The 18563-nt window shown below is 40.2% G+C and overlaps 1 protein-coding gene across 1 annotated transcript in view; it reads right to left on the bottom strand.

Moving 5' to 3' along the window:
• Positions 1–18563, bottom strand: part of LOC126175495 (cholecystokinin receptor-like) — a 1200755-nt gene that overhangs the window by 854584 nt on the left and 327608 nt on the right. The gene's annotated exons all lie outside the window — the stretch shown is intronic.

The raw sequence follows: 18563 nt of genomic DNA, 5'->3' as shown, positions 1-18563 counted from the left end.
TTAAAATGGCTCATCAAGTTTAAGACATCGCTGTTTTCATTACTGACATGTTCGTTTTTTACAAGGTGGTTACTTTCCTTATTTCTTGGCTCCCATTATAAGCCTCTACAGGCCGTCCGATACTGACAACAATACATTCTTCTTAGACTTTTCATAAGGCATCGTTTGCTGAGGAGTTATTTTGAAAAGCTTCTTAGATTATAGAGCTTTTAGTGCACTGGACGTAAGATACTTTGCTTCCCAATCTTTATTTAGCACTTTGACGATGCCATATTGTTCCAGAACTCGATATTACTCAGGTGGTGAGAGAATATCTTTCCTTTTCAAATAACCTTTATCAACTCTACCAAATATGCAGTCAGCATTATAGCTCTGACCAAGAATAAGGAAATAATGTACCAGCTTGTTAAATTGTCTGTTTTCTTCCATTAGTGAGAGCATCATTGCTGTACTTTTGTTTTGGCTGGCGCAAAAATAAAAAAAAAAGATTCCATTTGGACCATTTTCTGGCATAAAGTTCCAAAGAATTCAATAGGCAGAGGCAAATTGTTTGCATCTTTTCGGTCCTGTTTCAAGCCAAGTATAAAGAGCAGTCATTTTCTTTGACTGTGCTCGGGAGTGAATCACAGTGGACAAATTGTATAGCGAAACCTGTGTTGACTAGGATATATCACTTACGGAGAACTTCGGTATTGGCTGATTCTGTTGTACACCATACATTAAGTACATTTCTATTTTCCGCCTTCATTACTGCGTAGAACGTTTTTGGACAAAATTTGTTCAACCTGTGGTCTGATATTAATTGATTCTTTTTCTCCAGATCTTAATTCTTCTGAGAGTCTGTCATTGGACATCCCTGATGTTGCACGAAATGTTGCAGCATAGACAGGTATCGCTGACCATTTTCTCTCCTTATGCTATACTTTGTGGAAATAGTGGGGTAGATGGTGACAGCCTCGACGTGGCCTACCCCCCCAGTATCGTGCCGCACAACGATCGCATTGCGAGAAGAAAATCGAAATGCTCAGAACGAGCTGCGACACGAGAAGCAAATGTCACCACCAAACGGCGGCCGGACGTAGTAATACCTCCCGGCCCTCACAGGCGAAGTTACGCAAGAGAGCGAGACAAATGCCTCAGTTTCCCCCCCGGAGCCAAGTGCGTGGACGAATACGTATATGCCAAGTTAACATAGAAGGATACACGAGGACAAAAGGAGACATCCTCACAAAGCTACTAACAGAAGAAAAAATTGATGTGCTGACCTTGCAGGAAACACATCTATCAGAAGAAAATATCTCGAGACTTCTAATACCAGGCTATGAAATTGTGGGCTATAAAGCCCATAATAAACACGGTATTGCAACACTGATCAAGAAAGAACTGGTTGATAATATTGAGGAAACTATGCACCACGAATTTGCCGTGGGAATCAAACTAAACGATATGACTGTGTATAACGTGTACAAGCCACCTTCAGAAAAATGGGAACAACCTGTTTTACCTAACCCACAACACCCTGCAGTCATAATTGGCGATTTTAACTCCCATCACCCCAGATGGGGCTATCAGTCTTGCGACAAAGAAGGACTCATGCTGGCAGACTGGGCAGATATAAATAATTATACATTAATATACGATGCAAAAGATACCCCCACCTTCTGTTCAGGAGCGTGGGGCACAACATCAACGCCCGATCTTTGTTTTGTCTCATCTGGAGAAACTGGAATAGCACTTCCGTCCAAGAGAACTGTACTGATCCGTATTCCTCGGAGCCAACACAGACCAGTTATTATAGACCTTGGGATCCAAATACCAGTAATAAAGAGCCCCCCTATAGCCCGCTGGAACCTCAGGAAGGCTAACTGGGTTAAGTTTAAAGATACCATTGAAAATAATGTAAACAGAATTCCCCCAATTCCAGAAAATTACGACAGATTTAGAAGTTAATTATCAAAGCGGCACATAACTCAATACCAAGAGGAGCGCGGAAAGAATACATCCCATGCTGGACAAAGGAGTGCGAACAACTACTCGATGAATACAACAAAACAGAGAATCCAGAACTAGGAGAACAGCTCATAAGAGCTATGGACGAGGAACGCAAACAGAGATGGCAAAAGCGGATGGAACAAATGGACTTTACGCACTCCTCACAGAAGAGCTGGAGTCTACTGAGGAAACTTGGCGGAGCACAATTCAAGGGACGGAACATCAATAATAAAATGACCCCTAACAAGATATGCTCTTCTATACTACAAACATCCAGAATCCATGCCTCCGCCTCGAAGAAAAAAGAACTGCACCAACTGATGAACGAAGAGCTAAATGCAAGCGAGGAGGAAGCAGGTTTAGCGAACTGGGTAACACAAGAAGAGATAAATATAGCACTAAAGAAAATGTCACCTGGTAAAGCAGCTGGCTGTGACGGCCTTCTTCCAGAATTCTTTAAGAACCTCGGGCCAAAGGGAAGAGTATGGCTGTCTTCTCTTTTCTCTAATATCATAGATATTTGCCGGTTACCAAAGCAATGGAAAAACGCACAAGTCATAGCCATGCAGAAACCAGGGAAAACAGGAGAGAATGCTAAAGATTATAGACCGATATCTTTACTGTGCGCCACTTACAAGCTGTTTGAACGAGTCATCCTAGGCAGAATAGAAAGTAAAATAGAAGCTGCTCTTCCCCCAGAGCAAGGCGGTTTTCGAAAAGGAAGAGACTGCTGCGACCAAGTTCTCGCCCTAACCACTTTCATTGAAAGAGGTTACCAAAACAAAAAGAAAACGGGCATGGTATTATTAGATCTCACCTCAGCATACGACACCGTATGGACAAAAGGGATACTGTATAAATTGTCAAAAGTCGTGAAATGCAAGAAGATCATAGATCTAGTCAGAAATATGTTGATAAACAGGAGATTCAAGGTATCTCTGAATGGGAAAACAAGCAGCTACATGACACTACAAAATGGTCTCCCCCAAGGGTCTGTGCTGGCTCCATGCCTTTTCAATTTATACATAGCGGACATCCCAAACCTGGAATCTCGTTCTTTTATGTATGCAGATGACATCGCTATCGCGGCTCACGCCAACACTTTCGAAGAACTGGAAGAAATTTTAAACAGGGATCTGGAACGACTACAACAATATTATGACAACTGGCACCTCAAAGTAAATCCGACTAAATCCGTGGCATCAATAATGCACTTGTGTAACAAAGATGCAAATCGTGAGCTAAAAGTGCAAATAAAAGGTAAATTGTTGAAAAACGATAGAACGCCAAAATATCTGGGTGTTAAGCTAGATCGCACTCTCACATATAAGAGCCACCTGTACGAAGTCGCCCAAAAAATGAAAACAAGAAACAACATCATAATGAAACTGGCAGGAACAACCTGGGGATGTTCCACTGAAACTCTACGTACATCAGCACTGGCACTTCTGTATAGTGTAGCGGAATATTGCGCACCCGTCTGGGCCCGCAGTAGGCATGTCAGATATATTGATGTGCAACTTAACGAGACAATGAGGCTCATAACAGGAACAGTAAGACCCACCCCGAAACCTTGGCTGCCCGTCCTTGCCAATATCGAACCACCCTCGATTAGACGTGAAAGAGCAATCCAGAGGTACAAAGAAAAGTTCAGGGACCTACCTCCTCCCCCTGACAGATTGATGTCAAGAAATCCCTTCTGGAAAGAACTCAAACAACAGATTGATATCGATAACCTGTGGAAACAGCAATGGCAGGAAAGCAAAGTGAATAACAGTTTCCTTATTGAGGACCCATCTCAACGAGTTCCAGGCTTCCAACTCCAACGTAGAGTGTGGGTAACTCTAAATCGTCTGCGGACAGGTGTTGGTCGGTGCGGATATTTGTTGAAAAAGTGGGGTTTCTCCCAGGACCCCAATTGTGAGTGCGGAGAGAGTCAAACCATGCAGCATATAGTTGAGTGCGACGTACACGGACTTAAGGGAGGATATCTGATGGACATACATGTGATAAGTGACCAAGCACTTTTGTGGCTGGAAACCCTGAAAATTTTATTGTAAATCATTGTTAATGTTAATTTAAATTTTTATGTTGATGTTTGTAAGTGTATCACGCTTTGCCTGTAGCTGAACGAGAAATAAAATGTGGAAATAGTATTCTTCCTTTGTGCTTCTATCTTGTATTTCCGTCTCTCTGACAATGCTGGATCGAACCCAACAATAATTAGCAGTTTATGTTTTTATGTAAAAACAATTGTATTTTTATTATTGGCTCTGGTGGCAAATGCTTACCTACAGTTTACGTCCTTTTTCCTTCTTTTCTTTCTGGAGAAAACCCTCTCACATCATCATTGACAATGATGTCCTATATTGTCATTTTCTCTTCAGGTCTCTCAGAAGCAAAGCACAGTTTGCATTTATCGACTTTTGCTTTACTGGCTGAGAGCAAATGTCAAGTTTCCCAAAACCTTCTACTTTTAAACATCCTATAATAGCAGCAGATGTCAGATTTTGACAAAACCATTTCAACAGGTCATGCATGACAACAAGCTCGATTTGTAACTACAAAATTCGGAGTTTTGAATAACCGAGCATTTATTGACTTTTGAAAAAAAGCGCTTTTCAACTTACTACAGGGAGAGGGAGTCAAAGCACACGGAGGTATCCTGATTCGAATTTCCGTTATTTCCTACAAAATTTAAGACAAATGTCTAAGTGCCTACCTTAGAAAAGGACACAACCATTTCCCTTCCCTTCTTATTCTTCTCCTTCTCCTTCCTCTTCTGTGGTTACACATTTCTTGGTGAACATTGTCCTCTCCAAAAGTTCCCTGCCAGTTACCACGGTCCAACGCTTTAGCTTTGCACCTTGGACAGCCCATTTTCTACCGGTCCTCCATGACTCTTGCCGTATATCATGTCCTCTGTCATCACTGTTCTCTTTGAACCCCGGGATTTCCATCTAATATGCTTTTAGCTACTTCCGTAGCACTATTCCGTGGCACGTGCCCCGTCCGTCTCAATCTGGGTGATTTCACTATATGTCTGACAGCTTCATCTTTACATACCACGTGTCTCTGCTACGAGTCGTCAGGAGCATTTTCTCTGGAGTTTCAGCAGGTATTTACAATTTTGTCCTCGCTTAGTTTAGCTGGAGTCAGCTCAAACACTGCTCGCCTCGTCTTTCATGCGACGTCGTCTACAAAAAGCGTCGGTTTGTTCCCATTATATAAAAAAACTATATTTAAAGACGAATTTTAAGTGCTCATTTGATAGAGCGTTCCCGAATTAATTTAGTCCTACATTCTTTCTATCGATATACGGCGTGTTCAAAAAGTCTCTCCGCAGTGCCGTATGATTGTTAGCCGCGCGTGCCGTGTGCCGCAGTGAATACACCGAAATGAAACTCAGTGAAATACAAGTTATTAATTTATTGAATATTCATTTTTACTTACAAATTTTCACATTAAATGTTGAAAGTGCTCCCCCCCCCCTGTTGTTGAATACACAATTCAATACGCCTAATCATGAAACTTCCTGGCATATTAAAACTGTGTGCCGGACCGAGACTCGAACTCGGGACCTTTGCCCTGCGCGGGTAAGTGCTCTACCAACTGAGCTACCAAGCACGACTCACGCCCCGTCCTCACACCTTTACTTCTGCCAGCATCTCGTCTCCTACCTTCCAAACTTTACAGAAGCTCTCCTGCGAACCCTGCAGAACTATCACTCCTGAAAGAAAGGATATTGCGGAGACATGGCTTAGCCACAGCCTGGGGGATGTTTCCAGAATGATATTTTCACTCTGCAGCGGAGTGTGCGCTGATATGAAACTTCCTGTCAGAAAGGCAAAGGTCCCGAGTTCGAGTCTCGGTCCGGCACACAGGTTTAATCAGCCAGGAAGTTTCATATCAGCGCACACCCAGCTGCAGAGTGAAAATCTAATTCTACGCCTAATCATGTTTCCAAACACAAGTTGTAACATTTCTTCTGTAACAGAAGCAGTGAAAGTGGATATTGCAGTTATCAATTCATCGATGGATTTTGGACAGTTTTTATGGACAGTTGCTTTCGCTGCACCCTGGAAAAAAACTTGAGGTGGTGTTAGGTCAGGTGATAGTGGAGGCCAAAGACCCTGTGAAATTAGGCGATAAAAAAAAAATAAAATAAAATGCGAGCAGTATGCGCGGTTGCACCATCTTGTTGAGAATAAGTGTTCAGTATTTCACTTAACACAAGTTCTCCTATGAATGGCTACAGAATATCACTGCAGTATCGTTGTGCGTTTATTATTTCGTTGAAAAATGTGGGACCCACAATTCGACGGCTAGAAATTGCAATCGTATTTTCACAGACTGAAGTGGTTCCTCACGAATACACAATGGATTTGCAGTACTCCACATACGAGAATTTTGTGAGTTCATGTACCCGGATAAATGAAACCACGCCTCATCAGTGAAAAACGTTTTATTAAGAATACGCCTTCCATTTCGTTGAACGACATTTTTGAACCATTGACAATAATGCAGTCTCTGGCCATGATCAGTATTTTTCAGTTCTTGGACGACTGTCACTTTGTATGGAAAAAGTGTGGGCCGTTCCGACACCAACATCGATTTCCTGGGCGAGTTTTCTTACTGACTTGTTCGGACTCACGAACATTTTATCCGATATATCGAGTAGTTTATCCTCAGACAAAACGTTAGGACGACCACTTCTCGGTGCATCTGTCACTGAACCCGTTCTTCTAAACCTGTTAATCAAATCTCACACAGTATCGCTATGTGGGAGTGTTGTCTCCTGGAAAACTGAATTAAATGTTTGACGAACTGAAACTGTGTATTTACCGCCAGCTTTGAACACTTGTTCGAATAAAAACACGCTTTCTTCAATGGTTAGCATTTTAACAATGACAAAAACGAAACAAACGAACAAAGGAACTCAACTTAAACGTTCACGTCAACACGTAACGACACACACCAACGATACTACTGACGCTGGCTGAGATAAACGAAACGGGTCTAGTGCAGCAGGGGATACAACCCGTCGGCTTTGAACAATGACGTCACAAGTCGCCAGAGACCATGTATTACAAAGATGAAAGAGCTGAGGAGAAAGTTGAGAAACAAAGGAATGCGAGAGAGATAAACATTGATCTTGTCAAAAGCCGAGAAGCGATTCTTCTTAGTGTTGTAGCTCCCTTCAGTAGCTGATAAGTGTTTTTTGTCTTTAAAAAAAAATCTCACGAGATAGAATAAAGTGATCCTACTTTATTAAGCAATCAGTAAAAAAACGAAACTGAAACATAACAGCAAAAGCTGTTATGTTTTCGTTTAGTTTTTTTATTGATTGCTTAATAAAGTAGGATCACTTTATTCTATCTCGTGAGATCTTTTTAAAAAGCCAAAAAACACTAAAAAAAACGAAAAAGCTGTTATGTTTTCGTTTAGTTTTTTTATTGATTGCTTAATAAAGTAGGATCACTTTATTCTATTTCGTGAGATTTTTTTTAAAAAAGCCAAAAAACACTTATCAGCTACTCTGCCTTGGACGCTAATAGTATCCCATTCGTTACTTGAGCTATATAACTATACGCAACATTTTTATCTTGCTCGCGAATTGACATATATAGTGTCAGTGTGAAGGCGAAGTGAAGAATAGGATACAAATTATAGTTGTGTCCTCAGTGTAAAGGCGAAGTGAAGGATGTTGTTGTGATGGGGGGTTCGGAAGTACACATTCGAAAATGTCATGCTGATACTAGAGCTGGAAAACGAAAAACGATCGCCAGCTCCCAAATTTCTGTACTTTGAACGTATTCCGCTATGAGACCACACATTTGCAGGAAGTAAATTGTGGTCAACATATCTTGGCCCATAACTTCCCTTAAATCGTCCAGATTCATAGCGGTACACAAATCCATTCCTATAAACGAAAATAAGACACTACAAATTGTTTTATAATAAAAAATTAATAATCCACATTACCTCAATATCATTACGAAAAATATTAAGTACCGGCCGAATAAAAAACAAACAATTAAGTTAATTAAATCACACGTTTAATGATGTACCGAATATCAAGCGATCGCTTTTAGACTAACATTCAATTATTTTAATGATAGTGCTTATTAGAACACAGAACTGCTTCATTATCTATGCCTCGAAGTGAAGACATTACGATCTATGACTAAGGAATGACGTCATTGTTCAAAGCCGACGGGTTGTATCCCCTGCTGCACTAGACCCAACGAAACAGTGGAATGTTGGGAGAGTCCACTTGAAGGGAAGTAACCCAGGCAGACGAACCGTCACACTGCACGCGCGGCTAACAGTCATACGGCACTGCGGAGACACTTTTTGAACACCACCACGTATATTGACAGAAATAGAAAAAACAGGAAGAAAAACCACAATCCGACAACGACTCAGTGTCACTGCATGGCGGTCGCAGTCAGCGCGGACCGTGGTTGTGCTGTTGCTGTTGGTTATTCTTTTTTTGCTGTCCCTGTTTAAACACATCGATAAGACAAATATTGCACTAGACTAATCTGAAACCGTTCTATTGAATGAATGAGCACGTAAAATTCTGCTTTAAAATCATTTTGTTTGTAACGGGGGACAAAACTGACGGTTCCCAGCGCCACTGGACATCGTATGGAAGTGTTATGAGCACTATTTGTGTTGACCTCAGCTGCAGAGCGCGAAAACGAAATTGCAAGTATCTGCTGGAGCACCAGAGACTCCGGGTTACAGGTTTCTCCTGTTCTTTTCAAAAGGATTTTGATCGTTAATGTTCTCCATTTGATATTGTATATTTCCTGTGCTCACGCAGCTGTTGAGTAGTTCCAACCAGTAGTCTTCCATCATGTGAAAGGATTCCTTGAGGTGCTCTGGATTTATGCCGCCTGGCACTGACGTCTTTTTGTTTTTTGCCTTTGTTATCACCTGGTGTACTTATTGTCTTGTTATAGAACTGTGAGTTTCTATTGTTTCCATTGTACTCTGTTCATAGGCTCTTTCCTCGTGTCTCAGGTTTAGAAAAGTTTCAAAATGGCATACTTTTACTACGTACGGAAGATTCAACGCATTGTCTGTAAACATGACCATCGCCTGTCTTTTACGTCACCACACAGTAAAAGAAAAATAAACAAACCCTTTCCATACATTCGAATTCACTTAGCTTCAGCATAATATTGAGGACAAAAATATAACAGTGCTTCACGCCCTACACATGATCAGCGGTGCGTGAAAGTCCTGTGGAGCTTGCAGCTACGGAAAACACGCCTCCAACCAAAATGTTTTAAACCTTTTCTTCGGGCAACTGTCAGAAATGGGTATATGTTTCACGAAACTCGCGGCATTACAACAGTTTACATTTTAAGACAAGTACAACAATTTATTTACTTACAAAATTATTTTTAGGTGTTTCGGTCAGTCAAGAACCATATGCTTATGAAACATATGGAGGGTGGTCTATGTTGTGGCAAGCATTTTACTATACGAACACGATAAGCTCTGCATGTCGGTCCACCAACAGATGTTAGGATCGACAGTCTACGAAATTTCTGCCAAAGCTGTAACTGTCAACTTCTATCTGTTAATTCAATTCAGTGAACAGGAGGGACGCAAGGCGATGTCTCCACGTAGCTGGCAGACACTGAACTCAGCACACTCCCATATCATGGCGCCACACACACACACACACACACACACAACCCAGGTAGCGGAGACGCGTCCCTTCGGGGTCAGCGGGCCCATAAATCGAAGATTCGTCACCAGGTGGGTTGCGGAAGTTCAGGAAGACTATGGCCTTAACGATCCCTGATTTGACACCCTTAGATATTTTTTGCGTGTAGATGTGACATTATTGTTCATATTTTTTAAAAATTTTTTGTAAATATTTTATTGAAACTGTTAAAGGCAGCAGTTAGAGTTGACGGTAAATTGAGTTCATGGTTCAGAGCAGTTTCAGGGGTAGGACAAGGCTGCAACCTGTCTCCACTGTTGTTCATATTATTTATGGATCATATGTTGAAAACAATAGACTGGCTGGGTGAGATTAAGATATGTGAACACAAAATAAGCAGTCTTGCATATGCGGATGACTTAGTTGTGATGGCAGATTCGATTGAAAGTTTGCAAAGTAATATTTCAGAGCTAGATTAGAAATGTAAGGACTATGGTATGAAGCATCTCCAAAACGAAAGTAATGTCAGTGGGAAAGAAATATAAACGGATTGAGTGCCAAATAGGAGGAACAAATTTAGAACAGGTGGACGGTTTCAAGTACTTAGGATGCATATTCTCACAGGATGGCAACATAGTGAAAGAACTGGAAGCGAGGTGTAGCAAAGCTAATGCAGTGAGCGCTCAGCTACGATCTACTCTCTTCTGCAAGAAGGAAGTCAGTACCGAGACTAAGTTATCTGTGCACTGTTCAATCTTTCGACCAACTTTGTTGTATGGGAGCGAAAGCTGGGTGGATTCAGGTTACCTTATCAACAAGGTTGAGGTTACAGATATGAAAGAAGCTAGGATGATTGCAGGTACTAGTAGATGGGAACAATGGCAGGAGGGTGTCCACAATGAGGAAATCAAAGAAAAACTGGGAATGAACTCTATAGATGTAGCAGTCAGGGCGAACAGGCTTAGATGGTGGGGTCATGTTACACGCATGGGAGAAGCAAGGTTACCCAAGAGACTCATGGATTCAGCAGTAGAGGGTAGGAGGAGTCGGGGCAGACCGAGGAGAAGGTACCTGGATTCGGTTAAGAATGATTTTGAAGTAATAGGTTTAACATCAGAAGAGGCACCAATGTTAGCACTGAATAGGGGATCATGGAGGAACTGTATAAGGGGGGCTATGCTCCAGACTGAACGCTGAGAGGCATAATCAGTCTTAAATGATGATGATGATGATGATGATGTTAAAGCAGAAGTAGAGACATCTTGTTTGAAGCGAAATCGATACTGAAACTCTTTGATAAGATTAAAGCGAATGTATATATTAAGAAAAAGGGTACAATATTTACTTTTAAATATTGTAAAGGTATCTATTTGTTATAATTATTAAATGTAAAAAGGTGCTATAATGTAATTATGTATGTAATAGTTGCTGGCACTCACTTACGGCTGTATGAGATATGTGTAGTATAAAAGATGGAATAGTTCCGTCAGGAACGGAAAGCTGTGTAAGCGTAGGAAAACTTGGAAGCGGAAACGTTTGGCGCGCTTTGGCGGGCGCGAACAAAGTCAGTCGGTGGCCAGTGATCTTATTAGAGGCAGCACGTATCGCGCCAGCATAGTGTGGAATGCGCCGTATTGTTGCATCTTGCCTCGGTTAGAAACTGCAGTTTATCACGGCCTGGTATGGGGAGAAAAACGTGCTATTGATTATAAGATGGATCATCGCTATGAAGAGGAAATAAGTCCGACATGGATAACTGCTCTTGGCCGTTCTGATATTAATGCAGTTATTGCGACAAACGCCACCGTTGCTGATCACAGCTTACAGGGTACGACATTTTAGATATGTATTATAGCGTGTGCCAGGAAGTTGAAATGTGCTTTAAGAATAATAACCATCACCCAAATTAACAATTATGTCCAGCTGGTAATTTATCCCGCTCATAAACCAAGCAGGATCCTAACCTGGTAAATGAAAATTCCGAGTGACATGTATTCAGCCAAGACTGTGAAATCTTTAATGTATTGTTGGCAAATCAGTGATTAATCAGTGAAATAATTGATGGAAAGAATAACTGAGAATTTCGTAATTAACATTGCTATTATTTTGTGTGTTAAAACGATTACGTAAGGTTATGCCAGATTCAGAGACCACATTAGATAAATTGTTGGCTGCTTTCACATTACGTATTAATGAAAGGAAATACTAAGTTGATGATTAATGGTGATAAATAGTAACGTTAAACAGTTTATTGTGAATCAGTGAAATGTTGAGTACCAAATATGTTGATGTAGAAACCCCCCTGTCCAAATTTACTTTTGTTTTCATGAAATCAGTTTGTTTGATTAAGCAGTTGGGTGCTGTAGTTTTGTATTGCTGTAGTTTTGTATTGCTGAACCACCTTTTCTCTAAATCTAAAGTGAAGTCTGTTAGGTAAGTAGGGAGTTGCAATCTTTTTTGCTGTCCTACTCAGCTTCATTATGTGCGCCTAATTAGACTGGCGAATAGTTGTGTATCACCAACCACATATATTGTTATCGATGCAGAATAGTAGTCTAACTACTGTTATTTGCCATACCTCTGAACTAATGACTTATTTGAAGAAACGAGTTAAAGTCTGATGCTTATTCCTTAAGTTAACACACACGGTTGTTACACTTATTTTTGTGGTTTTGCTGTCCGGATAGGTAACTATATTTCTGTTTGTTACATTGCTTATTATTAACAGTATAGTATAAGAATATTACAGTTGACTTTGCATGACAGTATGTTTGGTAAACCAATTCAGACAATACAAAATACACGCAAGTATTACATCTGGTTTTACATATCAGGATAGTAAATAACACACACTAATCAAATGAAGGAATATTACATAAAGAGCTCTTATTTTAGCACTGGGGTGTGGTTTTCTTTGTCAGTCTTGGTTGCCAGTGTATAACTGCCAACGGTAATAAGAGTAATATGATACCATAGTCTTTATTCTATGGCAGTATCCAACCCCAGTAACTTATTTCACGGATCGAAATCCACTCCCTCCCACCACTAATAAATGCTTCGCTGAAAAAATACGTCACATGCTGATTTATACACGGTGAATAGAGACTCATCCATGTCCGAATTTCTGTTTATGTAACCAGTTATCACTCTTAATTGCCTATAATGTGCTGGTTTCGGTCTCACATCAGTCTATCTTACTATTTGTATGACTGAAAGTCTCAACTATATTACACAATTGCTCAGCAAAGCAAAACGTACTCAGTTTGTTGCGTGTTCAGTGTCTATTATCTGCAGTCAAAGATCTGTAAGCATTCATGTCTAAAGTCTGTTTGTATATACCTTGCTATTCTGTTACACTAAATACCTTTGTAGGAGGCAACTTGGTTAGATGATTGACCTCTGGTCCTTGTGTCTTCCTTTGTTTTAATCAGGCATGGACTCTTCCTCCGATTACTGCCTCTGATGGCTGACCAGGAAGTTTTATCTTATGGCTCATTCCTGTGACTTCTTCATGACGGCGAAGAGCCATAGAGAACTTCCCAAATCTGTTAATGTAGGTTTATAGCGTAGTTTCACGAGACAGCATAGTATGTATATCCAACAAGCAGTGTATATAAATTATTGATATCGTGGTATATTCCACATAACAGCGGCTAATATTAAGGTAGCAGAATAATTTAGTCGTAAATTCATCGAAATAATGGATAAAAAATGTTAGTCTTCTAGGCGAAATGTGCGTAACTGAGTGCCAAATCCTGAAGGTCAGGCTGTACCCTTGGCTGTATTGCGCTGATCAATATTTCCCCTGTTTTAATACAGAATGTCTTCTTTTTATTTGTTGAAGTCAGTTCGTTAAAGCTGTACGAAAACTAGTTGACATATGGAGCAATCGAGAAAAAAAAACGCACACACAAATTTCTGCCTAGTCAGTGATTGCGAGCTGACTAACCCCAACTTGTTAGAACTTACTGAGATGGTGAAATACGATATTACGTACAAGCCATAGGCAGCACTGAAAGTTTCTTTTAAAATTTATTTTCATATCGGAACTCCTACTGGCTTGGTTTGTTGGCTGTGTTTTTGCTGTTGTTGAGATTTGAGTGACTTTTTGCATTTCAAACTGCGAGAGAAACCACATATATCTTCCTGTGAAAATACAACGTGAATTTGGTACTGTTTTGTAATCTTTCTAAATCTGCTGTAACTGTACTTTACTATTTATCTCTTTAATTAAACAAAGTGGTCCCTGTGTAACAAGATCAGCCTAATAATGCTCTTCATGAAATAGTCTCTGGGCGTTGATAATTTTCGTAGCATGCTGATCTTTAAATGAAAATGTAATTGCGTGGAAACGCGGTGTTTGCTGCTCTCTGTGCGCCAGCTGCAAATTTATAACTGCAGTTGCTGAGAGCTTAGTGCAATGCTCCATACAACAACTAAATTATTTTTATACACATCATCGAGTAACACTCTTTAAATATAAATGACTTAATCGTGGATGTGGACATTACTCTTAGGTGAAATATTTCTTTAACAAACTGTTTTTAAACTATCTAATACATCATTTTTTTTCTTGTATGAAATTCGTGTTACCACACTCATTAACATTGACAAAGGGCAACATTGATATCAAACTCTTTCTCTCACAAATGTTAGACAAATAAATTAATAAACATAGGAAATACCTTACACTGAAAATTACTCAGTCCTTTATGAAAAATCTAAAGTTCCCTGATACGGATGTCTCATTCAACAATTGTTCCAAACTACGCGCAACCGGAATGCAACTAAATAAATTCCTCTTCATACGCTTTTCTAACCTCATTACATCTCATTCAATCACTAATTGAATCTTTCTCCTCTGTTTCACAATATTCAAACACAAATCATTTCAGTTAAACACATATGAACTTAACTTTACGTCTACATCGCCACGAGTCCTCTGCTCGGCGCCTGTATCAGCACTCCTCCAACTGTAGAACTCCCGCGCTTCTCGCTGCCAAGCAGCGATGATAAAAGAAGCACATCTTCCAGCGACGCAGTTACTCTGACCAAAGACCGCACGCGAATGACAACAAATTCAAAACTATCGCCTAGCATTAACTCATCCAAAGTACGTACTAATTTTAGAAATGAAAATAACAAACTCCCAACATACCTGTTTCGGCACAGGCTGAATAACATGGCTTTTGGGTACCAGTACTATTTCACGTTATTCCCCTGGTTTAATAACGTACTTTTGGGTCGTAACTGTTGGAGTCAAAGTAGGTGATAGGAGCCGTATGCGGACAGAGCATAGTTAATAATAATTTTGTTGACCTAAACATCAGGGGACAAACTGCAAAGCGCTGTTAACCATCACACAGCAGCTATTCTGTAAGTTATTTGTTAGCTGACACTACATGATAGAACAATGTAAACTCCGTTCATTAGCACTTAAAACATTCATACGTTCTAGGACAGAGTCAAACACAGGCTTATCGATAACTTCGTTAACTCCTGGGCTTTTGATTTGACATATAATCTAATAGACAGTTTTAGCCTGCAATTAGAGGTCATCCATGTTAACTATCGTATAGTATAACCCTATGCATCTTATTATATGTGAGATGACACTTACAATAAACATTACTCTCGACTTACGAAACTATATAAAACCAGCTCTGTCGGGTACGTGACTGCTAAATGTATCACTAATTACACGTACAAACTCTCGGCTTGTCAGAATGAACATTCTCTCTACTCGAATTGAATGACACTCGCACACTTTGTTCATGTTGAAACTTTCATGAAGAATCTGCCTAACACTTTCCTTGTCAACTCCTGTTAACTGAGACACTGCTCTGATTGTTAAACGGCGATCTTGTCGAACAAGTTTACCGATTTTTTCAATGTTTGCATCAGTTTTTGCTGACAATGGTCTGCCAGTGCGAGTGTCATCACTGGTGTCTTCGCGGCCGTCTTTAAATCGTTTAAACCACTCAAACACTTGTGTTCGCGATAAACAATCATCGCCGTACACTTGTTGTAACATTAAAAACGTTTCACTTCCAGATTTTCCTAGTTTGAAACAAAATTTGATGTTAACACGCTGTTCTTTCTGTACACTCAACATTTTCCGACGCACAGACAAAACGTCAACTACGTAAAACAGACGCTACGGGCAGACTAAGTGCAGGAGGCAGATGAAACTCGAGCAGTAGGCGGAGCGAGAGTCACTTGACAGGCCACGCGACGTTCAGACTTATTGCATTCGTTTTATTGTTTCACCAGTACTAGTCCGGTTTTTTTCTAGCCACACCTCGTAGTGGCAACTATTTACTTACAGCTTGTACAAAATAGATACGTGTTTCAAACTTTTACTGACCTTCAGAGTAGTCACCAGCATTGTGTGTAACCCGTTTCCAGCGATGTGGACGTCGTAGGATACTCTTAGCAGGGCCAGTTGTGTTGACAGTTCGAGCGCCGCGGTCTATTGCCCGACCAATTTGTAGCAGTCTGAAGCGAATGCTGTGAAGTGTTTCCTTCAGTTTAGAAATCGAGTTGAACTCACGGGGGCTTAAGTACAGATCTTCAGAAGACGGAAATTTTCCAGAAAAAAATAAGTGTTTAACAACTCGTCAACAATATGAGGCCATTAAAGACAAAGCACAAGATCGGAGTAGGAAAGGACGGGGAAGGAAATCCTCCGTGTCCTTTCAAAGGATTTATAGAAATCGAGGAAAACATAAATCTGGACCGGGGTGTATTTGAACCATCGTCCTGCCGAATGCTAGTCGCGCTTGCTAACCACCGCGCCACCTAGTTCGGTGAAATTTTTCGTTTTATAGTTCAATAGTTAAATCTTATCGCATGAACTGAATAAATATTTCAATAAAATGAATTCCTAAATTTCCAGAGCATCTATTGTATTTCTCGACGCGAATAGGAGCGTATAGACTTGTCGAACAATTCAAGGTTTCCATTAGCTAGGAGAGGTAATAGAATATCTCTAAATAACGTAAGAGCCAGTTCACCATTCATTGCTTCGTGATAATCTACAGTTTTCTTTTATCCAAAATTTAAATCGCCACCTATTACAAAATCACAACTGCTAACTATATGTATAATAATCAACATATTTCTCCATAGAGGAACTAAAGCTAGAAAACTAACATTACTCGAAATTCTGGCCATTAATAAACACCACGCAAAGAACCCTGACCTGGTCCTTAACGACCGAACACAGTTCCATTACTCACGCTTACTAAAGTAGCAGCACTCAGTCATTATTTCTCTCACCATATTATTACAATTGTTCCACACCAATTTTCCGTAGACTTCTTTCTTCTTATTCGGCCTGTTCATCACATACACCAATTTGTCGATTTGACATAATAGGCTGTGCCATCCTGCATCGGTATAAATTAGTTCTAATAATTCCTCGCAAATGTTTCAATCTTTGTCACAAGTATGAAAAAACACGGATATGTGATGCACGCGTCTAGTGTCCTCAGTCTTATCCCGGCGAAACTAGACGATTTTACTTTGATCCGAACGCTTATGTTGTAGATCAAATGACTAATCCTATCCGCAGCCGTACTGCGAGACTAAGGGAATACTTGAAAAGCCTTCACATTTTCTGGAGAAACAATATCTGCACTCGTTGCTAAAATTCTTTCATGAAATCATATCTTTCTTGTCTCACTAATCCTTTGGAATTATTGTACGTGTATTAGACGTATATTTATTTATATTTTTCGTAGTAACCACTAATGCTGTATAATTGTGGTACCCCAACCGCATGACTGCATATAAAGCAGATTATTTTATTATCACCTTATTGCAGAAAAGCCCCAGTCCCCACTTTTCTTGGAAATATCAATGTTCCTCTGCAATTGTTTTCGCTATCACCAGGTTTCGATAGAGTGATGCGGAATACAAACTGCTGAAATAGATGAATAATCGTTAAACTTCCTAAAACAATAAAGCGTTTTTATAATAAATAATATGTTCCTTGGACATAAACGTAGGAGACCCTGAATTACTGCACAAAAGTAACAACTGTTTTCCGAAAGTTTTCGCCGGCCAAACAAATCAATTTGCGCAGGACTAAAGTCTTTCTACGTAGCTGTGACGCATGAGCTGCTTTGAGGAGGAAGAAAATATCGGCCGCTGTGAGGTGTAGAAAGGTGAGAGAAGGGAATGTTTCTGTCTTCATTCTGTACTGCTACCAACTTAGGCGCCACTTGTACTCAGCGGCTATGGTAAAAACAGTACACGGAAGTAACAACGTTTCGTCAGAGCGTATTATAAGGACGTTTTTGTTCAAATATTTTACTTATTTGTTAGTAATGAGTATAAACCCAATGGGCCACACGTAGTTTCACTGCTAATTGATTTATTTATTAAGACTGGGCATCTGTTTACCGAGCTGCAACAATACCACAACTCCAGTTTTTTAGTGCCACGTCAGTATGAACGCTGCTGTTGGTATCAGTGGAAAACATTGACGTCATAGTCATGAAGACTACCGACTTGTAGCGCTATCTGTCGAGCAAACCTAGCGATCAAAGCGGCAAAGCTACTACGATAGACTGTACTGTCAAATACTTTGGTCGAAGTCGATCTGTTTGCCCTTGAATGTTCGACAGTGCCCTCTTCTGTTTTTTCAAACAATGTCGCTCAACAAGCGCATTGTGAAGGGTTTTTGTTGTTGTGGTTCTTCAGTCCTGAGACTGGTTTGATGCAGCTCTCCATGCTACCCTATCCTGTGCAAGCTTCTTCATCTTCCAGTACTTACTGCAACCCACATCCTTCTGAATCTGCTTAGTGTATTCATCTCTTGGTCTCCCTCTACGATTTTAACCCTCCACGCTGACCTCCAATGCTAAATTTGTGATCC

This window comes from Schistocerca cancellata, chromosome 3, assembly GCF_023864275.1.
Source record: "Schistocerca cancellata isolate TAMUIC-IGC-003103 chromosome 3, iqSchCanc2.1, whole genome shotgun sequence".
Classification (NCBI taxonomy): domain Eukaryota; kingdom Metazoa; phylum Arthropoda; class Insecta; order Orthoptera; family Acrididae; genus Schistocerca; species Schistocerca cancellata.
Note: the sequence above shows the minus strand (reverse complement) of the source record. Positions and strands in the feature narration are given on the sequence as shown.